Source organism: Mauremys mutica, unplaced genomic scaffold (genome assembly GCF_020497125.1).
Source record: "Mauremys mutica isolate MM-2020 ecotype Southern unplaced genomic scaffold, ASM2049712v1 000922F_np12_obj, whole genome shotgun sequence".
NCBI classification, from domain to species: Eukaryota; Metazoa; Chordata; order Testudines; family Geoemydidae; genus Mauremys; species Mauremys mutica.
In genome coordinates this window covers 38,251-50,525 of record NW_025423074.1, presented here as the reverse complement: position 1 = coordinate 50,525, position 12,275 = coordinate 38,251, and the positions used below count along the sequence as shown (strand labels likewise).

At 49.5% G+C, this 12,275-nt stretch overlaps 3 non-coding genes across 3 annotated transcripts; 2 read left to right on the top strand and 1 right to left on the bottom strand.

Annotated features, from left to right (window-relative positions):
* The first annotated feature begins 268 nt into the window (after nt 1-268).
* TRNAG-UCC lies at nt 269-340 on the top strand. Its single transcript has one exon. It is a non-coding gene; the product is annotated as a tRNA-Gly (tRNA).
* Nucleotides 341-6,862: 6,522 nt separating this feature from the next.
* Nucleotides 6,863-6,936, bottom strand: TRNAT-UGU. The gene has a single exon. It is a non-coding gene; the product is annotated as a tRNA-Thr (tRNA).
* Nucleotides 6,937-11,732: 4,796 nt separating this feature from the next.
* Nucleotides 11,733-11,806, top strand: TRNAT-AGU. Its single transcript has one exon. It is a non-coding gene; the product is annotated as a tRNA-Thr (tRNA).
* The last annotated feature ends 469 nt before the right edge of the window (nt 11,807-12,275 follow it).

Sequence of the window (12,275 nt, the reverse complement as noted above, 5' to 3'; positions counted from 1 at the left end):
CTCATAACCCCAGCCGTGCGCCTCCCTCACTAGCCAGGTGTGCCCCTGTAGGTGCTTCATAGACAAACTTGGGAAGTAGGGTAGTTACCTGTGTCTGTGATTAACCACTTTGGTGACCTAATTGAGAGGCTGATGGTTCAAACCCAGGTGAAGACAGAGGTAGGTTTTTTTTTTAGTGATGAGACTCCAGTACATTTTAACAGGCAGTAAAACGCCTCAATTCTGCTCTAGCCTCATTGGGCAAGCATAAGTGGTGTTTTTGCCAGATGCATTGGTGGTACAGTGGTGAGCGTAGCTGCCTTCCAAGCAGTTGATCTGCGTTCAATTCCCAGCCAATGCAGGGATGTGATGTTTTCGCTGCTGGGAATTGGTTTAATTTCAGTCACATTGTATCAGTTTAGCAATGGAAGGAGAGAATCAATGTGCTGCAGGTCATTAAACACCCAGTGGAGGAAGAAAGGGGCAGGACTATACAATGAGGAGGTGGAGTCATCCTGGTATTACAATGTTTGGTTTATTTTTTATTTTTTTCCCTTTACTTCCCTCTCCCTTTTAGACTCAGAGCCTTTATGGTCAGACGGGACCAGTGTGATCATCTAGTCCGACCTGCTGCACCTTGCAGGCCAAAAGACCCCACCCACCCACTCCTGTAATAGACCCGGGCGGGGAGGCAGCTCTGTGCACTGCCCCTACCCCAGGCAGCACATGGAGGCCCTCAGCTCCCCTCCCCCCATGGGTGTGCAGAGATGTGCCAGCAGCACTGAGGTGGCTCCCTGCCCACTCTGCCTCTAGGGATACCATTCCTTACCCATCCTGGCTAATAGCCATTCATGGACTTAACCTCCATTAATTTATCTGCAAAAAGAACAAGGAGTACTTGTGGCACCTTAGAAACTAACAAATTTATTTGAGCATAAGCTTTCCTGGGCTAAAACCAACCTCATTGGATGCATGCAGTGGAAAATACAGCAGAAAGAGATATATATATATATATATATATATATATATATATACACACACACGCACACACACAGAACATGAAAAATTGAGTGTTGCCATACACACTATAACGAGAGTGATCAGTTAAGGTGAGCTATTAACAGCAGGAGAAAAAACCCTTTTGTAGTGGCTTTCATGGCCTTTGAGAAAGCAAGACAGAGCCTTGGAAGACCCAGCAGGGTTTGTGGCACAGGAATTGTTCTCAGATTCCACTGAGACTTCAACTCAGATTGCAGGATTCAAAGTCCTGAGTGCTGCCCTTACACCATGGGACCAGCAGAGCACCTGTTGATTACTGTAGACTTCCAGCAGGGAGGACTCTGTGGGCAGGGGCGGCTCTAGGCATTTTGCCGCCCCAAGCACGGCAGGCAGGTTGCCTTCGGCGGCTTGCCTGCGGGAGGTCTGCCGAAGTCGCAGAACCAGTGGACCCTTTGCAGGCATTCTGCCGAAGGCAGCCTGCCTGCCGCCCTTGCGGCGACCGGCAGAGCACCCCCACGGCTTGCTGTCCCAAGCACGCGCTTGGCGTGCTGGGGCCTGGAGCCGCCCCTGTCTGTGGGGACAATTTTTTCTGGCAGGGAGGACTCAGTGGGAACATGCCTCTCTGGCCAGCCCTGTATTTGCTCAAAAAGTCAGCACCCAGCACTTTGCTGCAGGCCCAGAGGCCTTTCTTCCTCCAGACTGTGAGGCCAGTGGACAGGTGAGGCAGTAGCACCTTCAGTCCCAGGCAGTAAAGGGCCCTTCCTGGGAAAGGCCATGTCCTGAAAAGGAAAAACTAAAGTCAAGGAAAGTCCTCCTGAAACTCTTTGGGGATGTTACAGGGGGAAAGTGTTTCTTTGTCTGACCAAGGATTTGAACACTGGCCCCTCAGATTAAAAGTCTGAAGCTCTACCAACTGAGCCAGCCAGGCTCCCATGTAAAAAATTGGCAAATTTTGTACAGAACAGAAACTAGTCAAGAAAAATGAGGGTAGGAAACAATACAGAAAACCTGCTACTCTCGCTCTCTTAGCAGTCCTAGCCCCAGCCTGCTCCTCCATCTGGCGCCTTGAGGTCGTATTCTTTTTTTTGTTAAATATCAAATCCAGGAGAAAACACAGTTATACAAAGCAAAATGAAATCACAAACAGAAATGTCATTGGAAATACAGAAATAAAAAAGGGAAATGCAGTTCCCATCACTTTATCGTGTCGGGGCCATTCCTGTATCGAGAGCACCTGCTAAGGTCCCTGTGTGCTTACGAGAAACCTGGAGGAACTCATACCACAGCCTGAACATGAAACTCAACTGCTCCCAGGTGCCGCAGTAAAACCCTGTCCCTGCTGTGCCGTTGCACTCCATGTGATTTTATGAAAATATGCTAATGAGTGTGAATATAAAGTGACTGGACTATGCTTCATGCAAAAGGTCTCTTGTAATGTATCATTACAAAGCTTATAATCTACTGTGTGTGTTCATCCTATTTGTATGAACCGATCATTCCTGTATCTGAAACTAGAAATATAAACTATAACTCTGAGGTCCTGTTGTAATGATGCAAAGTGTGGGCCATTAACAGTGGTTTGGCCTCTTGATGGCTCCCATTGACCAGGACAATAGACTGGAGATGGCTCTGTCCTGCACCATTTAATTTGGTCTTATTAAAATGTAACTAGCATGTTACACTTGTGTTTTTAAAGGTGGCTTCCCCAAGCAATCCCAAGTTGTTCTTCCCACAGCTGCACACACTCCTGCACCCCAACCCCCTGACTGAGCCCAGACCCTGCACCCAAACTCTCTCCCAGAGCCCAGCCCCTCTCCCTCCCACACCCAAACTCTCCCCCAGAGCCGTAGGCAGGTGTGTGTGGGGTGTGGGGCAGGACTTAGTCCCATTCTGGGCACCACCAAAAATTATACAAACCTGCCGCCCCTGTCCAGCCCAACCTTCTGCTGATGCACCTCAGCCCACACCCGTGCAGGGTTTGAAGCTTCCATTGCTTAAATTCCAGGACACTGAGGGATTTCAGCTCCCCTTTGCCCAGAGGGAACCTTCACCCCACTCCCAGCCAGGTTCTTGTCCATGGGATCACTGTAGGGGGCTGGGTCCCTCGGTGTCTTTTCTCTCTCTGTGACAGGCCAGGGTGCAATAACTGGGGCATCTGAGCACCCAGGACCTTCTGTGGGGCTGCCATTCCCCTTCCCCTTCTGTGGTCTCGTCTGTCATTGACTCCAGCCTTTTTTCTACCCATCGTCAGCACCATCCCAAGCCAGCTGCACTCGCCTCAAAAAGACAAAGAGTCCTGTGGCACCTTACAGACTAACAGACGTATTGGAGCATGAGTTTTCGTGGGTGAATCCCCACTTCATCAGATGAATGTCGTGGAAATTTCCAGAGGCAGGTATAAATATTCAGGCAAGAATCAGTCTAGAGATAAGGAGGTTAGTTCAATCAGGGAGGATGAGGCCTCTTCTAGCAGCTGAGGTGTGAGCATCAAGGGAGGAGAAACTGCTTTTGTAGTTGTCTAGCCAGGCACAGAATTCCCACTCCATTCATCTGACGAAGTGGGGATTCACCCCCGAAAGCTTATGCTCCTGTACGTCTGTTAGTGTATAAGGTGCCACAGGACTCTGTCGCTTTTTACAGATCCAGACTAACACAGCTGCCACTGTGATACTCAAAAAGACAGTGTCCCCTGGTGGGTGTAAATCACTGACCTCTCTCCTCTCTGAGCACTGACTGCCCCTCTGTTTCCTTGCCTCTCAGTCTGAGCAGATGGGACCTTTCCCTCCAGCGCTGGAGGATTCGCCCTTCTCATCTACCCTTGTCCCAAGCAGCACAGCGGGTGGGAATCTTACATGTACCAAGGTGACTTAGGAACAGAAACCGCCGCCCGACCTTCTATGCAATTGGCACTTGCCCCTCACTGAGCAGGATTAAAACTCCTGCAGGGAGATTGCTGGGCCACATCCCCTCTGGGCATGAGCAAAGCAGCAGGGTGAAAAAAAACTTAGAAATGCTGCAGATTGAACCCAGGGCCTCATACATGCAAAGCATGTGCTCTAGCACTAAGCTACATTCCCAGAGGGGCTGCAGCTTATACTCAGAGCTGTCCTATATAGGTTACACTCAGAGCCCTCCTGTTTCCAGAGCATCCAGTGGCCTAACAGCAGCATGGGGGACACATTCCCTGCTCTGAGGCCAATCCTGTGGTCCTGGAGGCTGCTGGTTCTTAGGGGTCACTTTGCAGTAGGGCCAGATTCGATGTGTGGGGCAGAGAGAGTGGGTGCCCTGGGCTCAGGGTGCAGAGATACACTCAGGCCTCTCCACAGCATTGGGTGGGGGGTGCTGCTACCTCCTGCTGGAAGGTAATGGGAGGGGAGGGGCGCTGTGAGTCGCTCAACACCTGACCCTGGTGGCAGAAGTGCTGTGGGAAGCTCCAGGTGTTTCTAGGATCTGCTATTGCCACCTGCCTGTGAAGTCCAGCTTTCCCCAGCACATTCACTGCGATGCAATTGGGTCACTGTTTCCATGGCTGAACAGCAAAGAATCACTCCCAGTTTCCCTTCTATCGGCAGCAGGATTAGCCTGTGTCGGTGGTTAATGAGGTGGATCTAGTTGTAGATTGTTATTCATTCCCCACCTTGACAATTCACACAGTCCCTTTCCCATGCAGATTCCCAGCACCTCGGTGATCCTGGTAGCAGGGGTTGGGGCCTGAGATTTTCATGGTCCTTTTTCCCCTCCACCTGCAGTGAACTCAGCTTTTCCCCCATCCCAGACAATCCATGAAATAACAACAGGGGCATAAAGACAGAGGGGAGGGAACATCTCACGGCCAGGGCTGGATGTGCCCAGGGCCCCCTGCTTGTCCATTGTTTCCATGGAATTTGGCCCCTTGCTTTACACAAGGAACAGAGAAAGATCTTGCTGTTCCTGTGTCTGTGCAAGGAAAATTGTGCTTCTGTATGAAAGAGAGGCAGGAAATGGCCCCATGATGAGACAATATCCTCAGGATTAAGACCTAAGGACTCAGGCTGAGAACTGATAGAACTCCACTCATCTGGGATTTAACAAATTGTCTTCCATGGAGCAGGGCCAATTCCAGCGTTTTTGCCGCCCCAAGTGGAAAAAAAAATAAAAAAGCTGCAATCAACTGCAGCTCTACCTCTGCCACTTTTGGCCTCAAGTCCTTCCCTCTGAGAGGGACGAATTGCTGCTGAAGCCTCCCCTTTCCATTGACTGCCCCAGGGACCTGCTTGCTGTGCTGGTGCCTAGAGCCAGCCCTGCCATGGAGACACTGGGAAGATGGGGAATCAGGAAAATACAATGGATTTGTTTATGTTGTAAGTGAAGAATAACAGAAGCAGTTTTGGTTTATAGTCACTTTTCCTGACTGGGAATTGAATCCAGACCTTGGCAGTGAAGGTGCCAAATCCTAGCCACTAGACCACCAGGGAGGTGATGAAACTACTTTTTTTTCTCACTTATGTTACACTTTCTTAGGCTACTTTCCATCCAATTTCTGAAGCTGCTCCATTGTCCATTCCCTGAGGGGCTAAGAGCAGGAAGTGAAGGAATCCCTGTGCTCAGGGTCACAACCTCAGCCCAACCCAAGCCACTGAAACAAACTCAAATCATGCTTCAGCTTCCTCCAGCAGGATCACAGAGCCACACAAAGAAAACCCAGCAGGAACAATCCTCCTCTGCCTTCATTTACCCCATCGCAACCCTCTCAGCAGCCGAATCTTGTGGGAAGGACACTGAGCTGATAGGAGCTCTGGCACAGAGACCAAGGGAGGGGTGTTGCTCCCCCTCAGTGGGAGCTGATCACGTTCTGACTCTGGAAGAGGAGGGAAAGGCGATGGCCACATGGTAGGGCCACTATGTACCACAACATGGTTCTTTTATGGGGGATGACTCTGAACATTGACTGATCTCCACTCCCTTGGATTTGAAGAGATGTTTAGTTGGGCACTTAGGAGGCTGAAGCAATGTTATGGATGGTGACATTACGATTGAAGGGTTATTTAATGTTGTAGAAATTGTTAAAAACACTGAGCTTAAACTGGAACTGCCTGTTATTAAAGGCTGGTTTCCCCACCTCAGTTCCATAAGCACTGCTAGAAACACCCTGGCTTCTCTCCTGCCTCGGTGGGAACTGGAGGGAATCGGCCCCTGCTGCCCTTGGCTCCAGGCTGGTTTTTCTGGGGAGGGGACGTGGAATTGATTTGTTTGCTGTTGAGAAGGGAGCCAGGCCAGTTCTCAGGGAACGAGAACTCCCAGCATCTTCCCAGCCCAGCCCAGGCTGCTGCCCTGTCCCAGCCTCTGTTCCCCTGGGGGCCCTGCGTGTTTGACTCTACAGCAGGCCGGGAGCAGCAGCTGAGGCAGAGGACAGCCTGGGCCGGGCAGATAAGAAGGAGTTTAGCCAGCAAAAAAGGTAAAATGGCAGGGAAGTATTACCTTGGACTCGACGGCATTTCTCCATTGGTCTGTCTGCTTTGGGGCAGGGACAATAACACGTCCTGCTGCTTTCGTTATTTCAAAGGGCGGTTCAGGATTTTCATTCTCACACACGGTGCACAATGCAGGACTCAACCTTTGGCGTAAACTAAACAAGCTGCTCACAGATTCTGGCAGCCACAATGAGCATTTGGGTGAGAGCTCAGACCTGCCCCTGTCCCATAGGGAGGGGGACATCTGTGTGGGGACTGGACCACTGACCTACCTGCTCCTAATTCCAAAACGTTCAGTAACTCTGTTATCAGTGCCTGTGAGTGTTATTTAAACCATAAGAAAAACCACACTGGGCCAGACCAAAGGCCCAGCTAGCTCTGAATCTTGTCTTCTGACAGTAGCTAATAGCAGGTGCCCCAACAACCAGTCAACATGGCACCACTGGGAGTTGAACCCAGGATCTCCTGTTTACAAAACAGATGCTTTAGCCAGCTAAGCCATGGTGCCTGTGGGTAACTATAACACTGTGTCTGCCCACACCTGACTCCCTGCCATCACCACTGGGGCCTGACAAGCTTTGCTTGTGTTTGGATTCTGCAAAGCAGAGGAGCAGGTGACATTTCCCTTACAAGTTGTGTGTGAGTAAATCTTTGGCCAGGTCTGCACTACAAAGTTGTTTCAGCAGAATTATATTGCTCAGGTGTGTGAAAAACACACAACGCTACCTTGATCAGCAGCTTGTGGCTGGTGCACACACTGCAATGCCATGTCTTGCGACAAAACTGCCCTGTTTTGCTGACAAAATAAAACGACTTCAATGAGAGGGCTAGAGCTTTTTGCAGCAAACTTAAATGACAGAGTAGACGCTGCTGTTCATTATAGCACCATAACTGGCCTCCTCCAGTATCCCACAATGCCCGCCGTGAACTCGCCTGCCCTGCATTCCTGCTACAGAGCCATGGGCCCCCACCCCTTTCATCGCTCTGGGAAGTTCTGACAGCTGAGCCTGCTGCTCTGCTCTGGCAGCCAGGAGCAAATCACTGCCGTGGATGCTGCTCTCTCCCGCACTGCGAACACAGAGCAGGGCGGCAGGAGCTTCCTTACAGTGTAGGGGGGCCACTGGCATCAGAACTGTGACACGCCCATGACACCCCTTCCCTCGAGGAGGCTCTTACCTTCTAAACAGGGACTGCTGTTTTCTAGTAAAATCACTAAAAGGGAAGGAGAAAACTCGAAAGAGGTTCCCCCTGGCGCTCACGTACCTGAACCCAAATACTCTCTCAGTCCTCAAAGAGAGACCTGGAGAAGGAGACTGGCTGGAGCAAAGCCACAGGGGTCTCTGAGGTTTCCCTGGCCCCTCGCCCCTGTCCTGCCTGCTGATGTCAGCATCTCTCTGTGAGGTCACCATCTCCCCACCACCTTTGACCAATAGTCTCCGGTCCTGCAAAAGGCCTTTGTGATGTCACTGCCACACCCCTCCCTTGCTGTGCTAATGTCCTGCCCCTGGCCAGCACTTTGGAGGTTTGAGCTACTCCCTGTGGATCACCCCACTCAAGGAGCGTTCGTTCTAGGAAGCAAGCCGGTTAGACAGTAAAACATCAGATGCTGCTCCCAATGCTACACTCAGTTTTTCAGAAATTAGTCAACTTTATGGCCAGAAGAGACCATTAGAGCATCTAATCTGACCCCCTGCATATCACAGGCCTCCTGTATGACACAAGAGCTACTTTTGGGGCAAACACATTCCAGAGAGGCATCTAGTCTTCATTGAATGACATCAGGAGATGGAGAATCCACCACTTTCCTTGGTAGCTTGTTCCTGAGGTGACTCATCCTCACTGTTGAGTTTTTGTGCCTTTTTGTAATTTGAATTTGTCTTTTTTCACCTTCCAGCCATTGGGTCTTGTTATGCTTTTCTCTGCTAGATTAAAGAGCCCTTTAATACCCAATCTTTTCTCTCCATTAAGGCCCTTCAACACTTCAATGAAGTCACCTTTCAATCTTCTTTTGATAAGCTGAACAGGTTGAGGTGTTTCAGTAGCTCACTAGAAGGGATTTTTCTCCAGCCCTCAGAACATTTGGTGGCTCTTTGCTGTCCCAGCTCCAATTTCACAACATCTTTTTCAAACGAGGACACCAAAACTGGAAGCACTATTCCAGTATCAGTCTCACTGATGCTGTGTCACCTCCTGTGATGTTATTAACATAATCTGTAACTCTATAGATCACCGTTGCGACCGCTGTTCTATATTTGCAGCCAATATGGTAGAAAGGTTGTTGTCTAAGGAGTGTATGGAGAGGTTCTGATTGGCTGATTATAATGATGCAATCTCTAGATGTATATCTTTTTTGTAGTTGACGTTATGAATATTGGCTCTATGCTGCCCGTATTTCAAACTTGTGCTATGCTTCCGGGGAACACCCCAGCCAGACAAGTTGGTGTCAGTTCTGCCTAGCCTGCTTGATGGCTCATTAAGGACCATGAGCTGTACAACTGACCCATTGAGAGAAGGCAGATTCGCCTTGTGACTCAGCAAGGTATGCAGGGACCTGCCTATGGACAGAACTCTAAGGTTTTTCTATGCCACGTGCTGGATAGAGTATCCTTGGGACAAAGAAAGCAAAGACCACATGGCAAGAGATTATAAAACGCTGATGCCTCGTCTTTATCTTGTCTTCAGTCCTGCTTCGTACCTCTGGAGGGACTTTGCTACAAACTGAAGCTCTCTACAAAGGACTGAATGACCCAGCCCAGCTGTGGATGGACTCCAGAGACTTGATTTGAACCTGCAGTTTATCCTCTCACTGCTACAAGCCAGAACCAAGAACTTTGCTATTACTGTATGTGAAGGGTTCAAATCCATGTGCATTTTATATAACAACCTGGTCTATAGATTGTGCCAGCTCTTTTCTAGACCCAAAGTCCAGAGCATGATCAAGGGACCAGAGGCCTAGCAAATAGTGATCAGCTAAGAGAAAGCTGGGTAAACAGAAAGCCTTGCTTGCTAAGATAGGCCTGGTCAGCAAATTGCCAGGTGTTGGAGCGAAGAACTAAATAATTGTGTCTTATTCAGAGTTGCAGATTGAACAAAGAATCCCTTTTCCTATTGTGTTAGTCTCTTCTGTAGGGAGATGTTCTTCCCACAGATGCAACCTTGAGTTTATGAGAAGTAGGCACATTTCAGTATAAGATATGGCATCCTTCCACCTCCCTTCCCAGGGACCAATGCCTTGCCTTTAGACACACAGAAAACAATCTTTATTGCCATATACTTTCACTGTTTCTTTGCTTTAACCTCTAGGAATGTACCTGTTGGACAATCAAAAGAGTTGCTCCATTGCTGTGGACCTCAAATCAGAATTCAACATATTTTATACTAATAACATTTTATCAAAGTATTAATTAAATGTTCACTTGCTAACTTGAGACCATGTGCGGAGACATTATGTAACCTGTTAACCAGTGGATACTGTGCTATCTTGTCTTGCTGCAAAACCTATCCCGGGGTGTGGAAGTGCCTACCCCGTCACTTTCCCCAACCCATGGAAAACCTATATATTCTATCGTAATCAATTGACTGGCAGTGTCTCTGAGCCTAATAAGCAAGGTGACACTCCGCCAGCGCTGTGTGTAATAAACTCCTATTCTTGACCTCTACACGGTGTAGATTTATGTCCTTCACAGACACCTGCTGAATAAAGAGGAGATTCAGCATCCAGCACCCAGTGGTGCCTGGCTGAATGTGTCTCTTCTCCCCACAGCTTGGTGATCTTTTGAGGAAATGGAGAAGACTGCCTTTGCCTAGCTGTACATTGCTTGCAAAAGAAACAGGTCTTTTTGGTGACAAGTGTTGAAAGGAGCCACTAGACAAATGTGGAGACAAGAAAAACATCCCCCAACTGAACTTGCATCTGTGGATGCTGAAGCCACAACACAGAGCGCTAAATGCTATATGACTGCAGCTGTTGTCAGAAGAGTCTCTACCAAAGCTTTTTTCCACCAGCAGGGGCCTCTCTGTGCACAGAACTCCTGGTAGCATGATGGCAGCAGGCAGTGGAGAGCTCTATTTCGGCATCTCTTTGTCTCTTTTGTGGTGAACATCTGCAGTGACTGTTAAAAGGCCTCTAGATAGTGATCTTTGGGAAGAGCTGGCTGAAGAGCCTTCCTAGTAACCAGGAAATCCTGGCTTGGCCTGACAGTTCTTCCTTGCTGAACCTAATGTCTCTGTTGGCTCCTTTTTTGTGTCTCTTCTCTTAAAAAGAAAAGACTTGTCAGCAGAATCCTTCTAAGTGGTGGTTCAAAACAGAGAGAGTCTTCCTTGCGGCTGAGTCTTGGTGCCATGGGGCATGTCTCACCACTGCAGTGCCTCCTGTTGGCCGTCCTGGCAATTAGCTCTGGTCCCCCGGTGCGCCTTCATCTAGTGGCGTCTGGCTGCCATCTGTTCTATCATTAGGACCCATGTCGCTCTCAGGACTTCAATGTCCTCTTATGGACACAGCCCTCTGGCTGTGCCCCACTCAGTTCTCTCCCCCCTTCCAGGGGGCAGCTGTCCTCTATCCAGACACTTGCCTCAGTGGCCAGCTGCAGTCCAGGCTGTAGCCACCTGTGTCAGCGGCGACTGAGGCTAAAGGGGTGCACCTCCAACCCCCCATCTGTTTCCCTGGACCACTTCCCCACAGACCTAGCACCTTCCTCTGCCTTTGTATCAGGGCCTCAGTCTGGCAGCAGTCAGCCAGGAGGTCACTCATGCTCCCCTTACCCACCCAGCACTACTCCGATCATGGTGCCCTCCCTTCAGGGCAGCCAATCCTCCCTCCTCAAACTCCAAGGAGTGACTGACTCTTGCTGTGCTGAGCAGCCCTTTATATATGGGCTGCTCCAGCAAGCCTACTCCTGATTGGCTCTCCCAATAAGCACTTTCCTGGCTGGCTGGGTTCTGCGCAGCCTCTGCAAGGCTGCCTTAATCTTTCTCCTGCTTGTCTGGGGGCAGACACCCCACCACACTTGGAAAGCGGCAAATGAGAAGTCTAGAGCTGAAGGAAGGGTTACCATGACTCAGAACTGAGCCGAGGTTGCTGCGACTGAAACACAGATCACTAACCACTATATGATCACAGTGGCTGGTGGGAGAAGCACATGTTAGAAGCCCTCTGTCAACTCAGCTGTGGCTTTCTGTGCACGGAGAGCCAGGCACCTCAAGGTCTGCAAGTCTTGAGGGACATGGGAAACGTCTGTACTTTGGAATTTGCAGGTATTGTCCTGGGCCATCACTTGGAACAGTTGTAAACACTTTCATGAGATAGGCACCATGGCTTAGTTAGCTAAAGCACCTGTCTAGTAAACAGGAGATCCTGGGTTCAACTCCCAGTGGTGCCTTGTTGCATGGCTTTTGTCTCCTCTGCTCACATTTTCCTGTGTCTTTCTAGGAAACAGAAGAGACCTCCCTTGGTATCCAACTAATTGCTTGCTAAGGAAAAGGCTTCTTTGGAGAGAAGCATTGGAAAGAATCAAATCACAAGTCTGGAGCTGATGAAAAGGCTGCTGTGACTGGCATTGGCATGGCGGTTGCTTCGACTGCAATTGCTGCAACACGAGAGCCTGTGCCACACGTCCTTGTGATTCGTTGGGGATGTCCACACACAGAGGCCATGTCGCCTTCCTTTTGATTGTCAGTGATGAAAAATGGAGCAGCTGGGAGAAAAGTGCCAGAGAGCGGCACCGTGGCTAAGCTGGCCAAGGCACCTGCCAGGTAAAGTGGAGGTTAGGGATGCAGCACCCAGTGGTGCCTTAACAAATGTGTCTGCTCCTCCCACCTTTTGGTCAATCTTTCGAGGAAGCAGAGAAG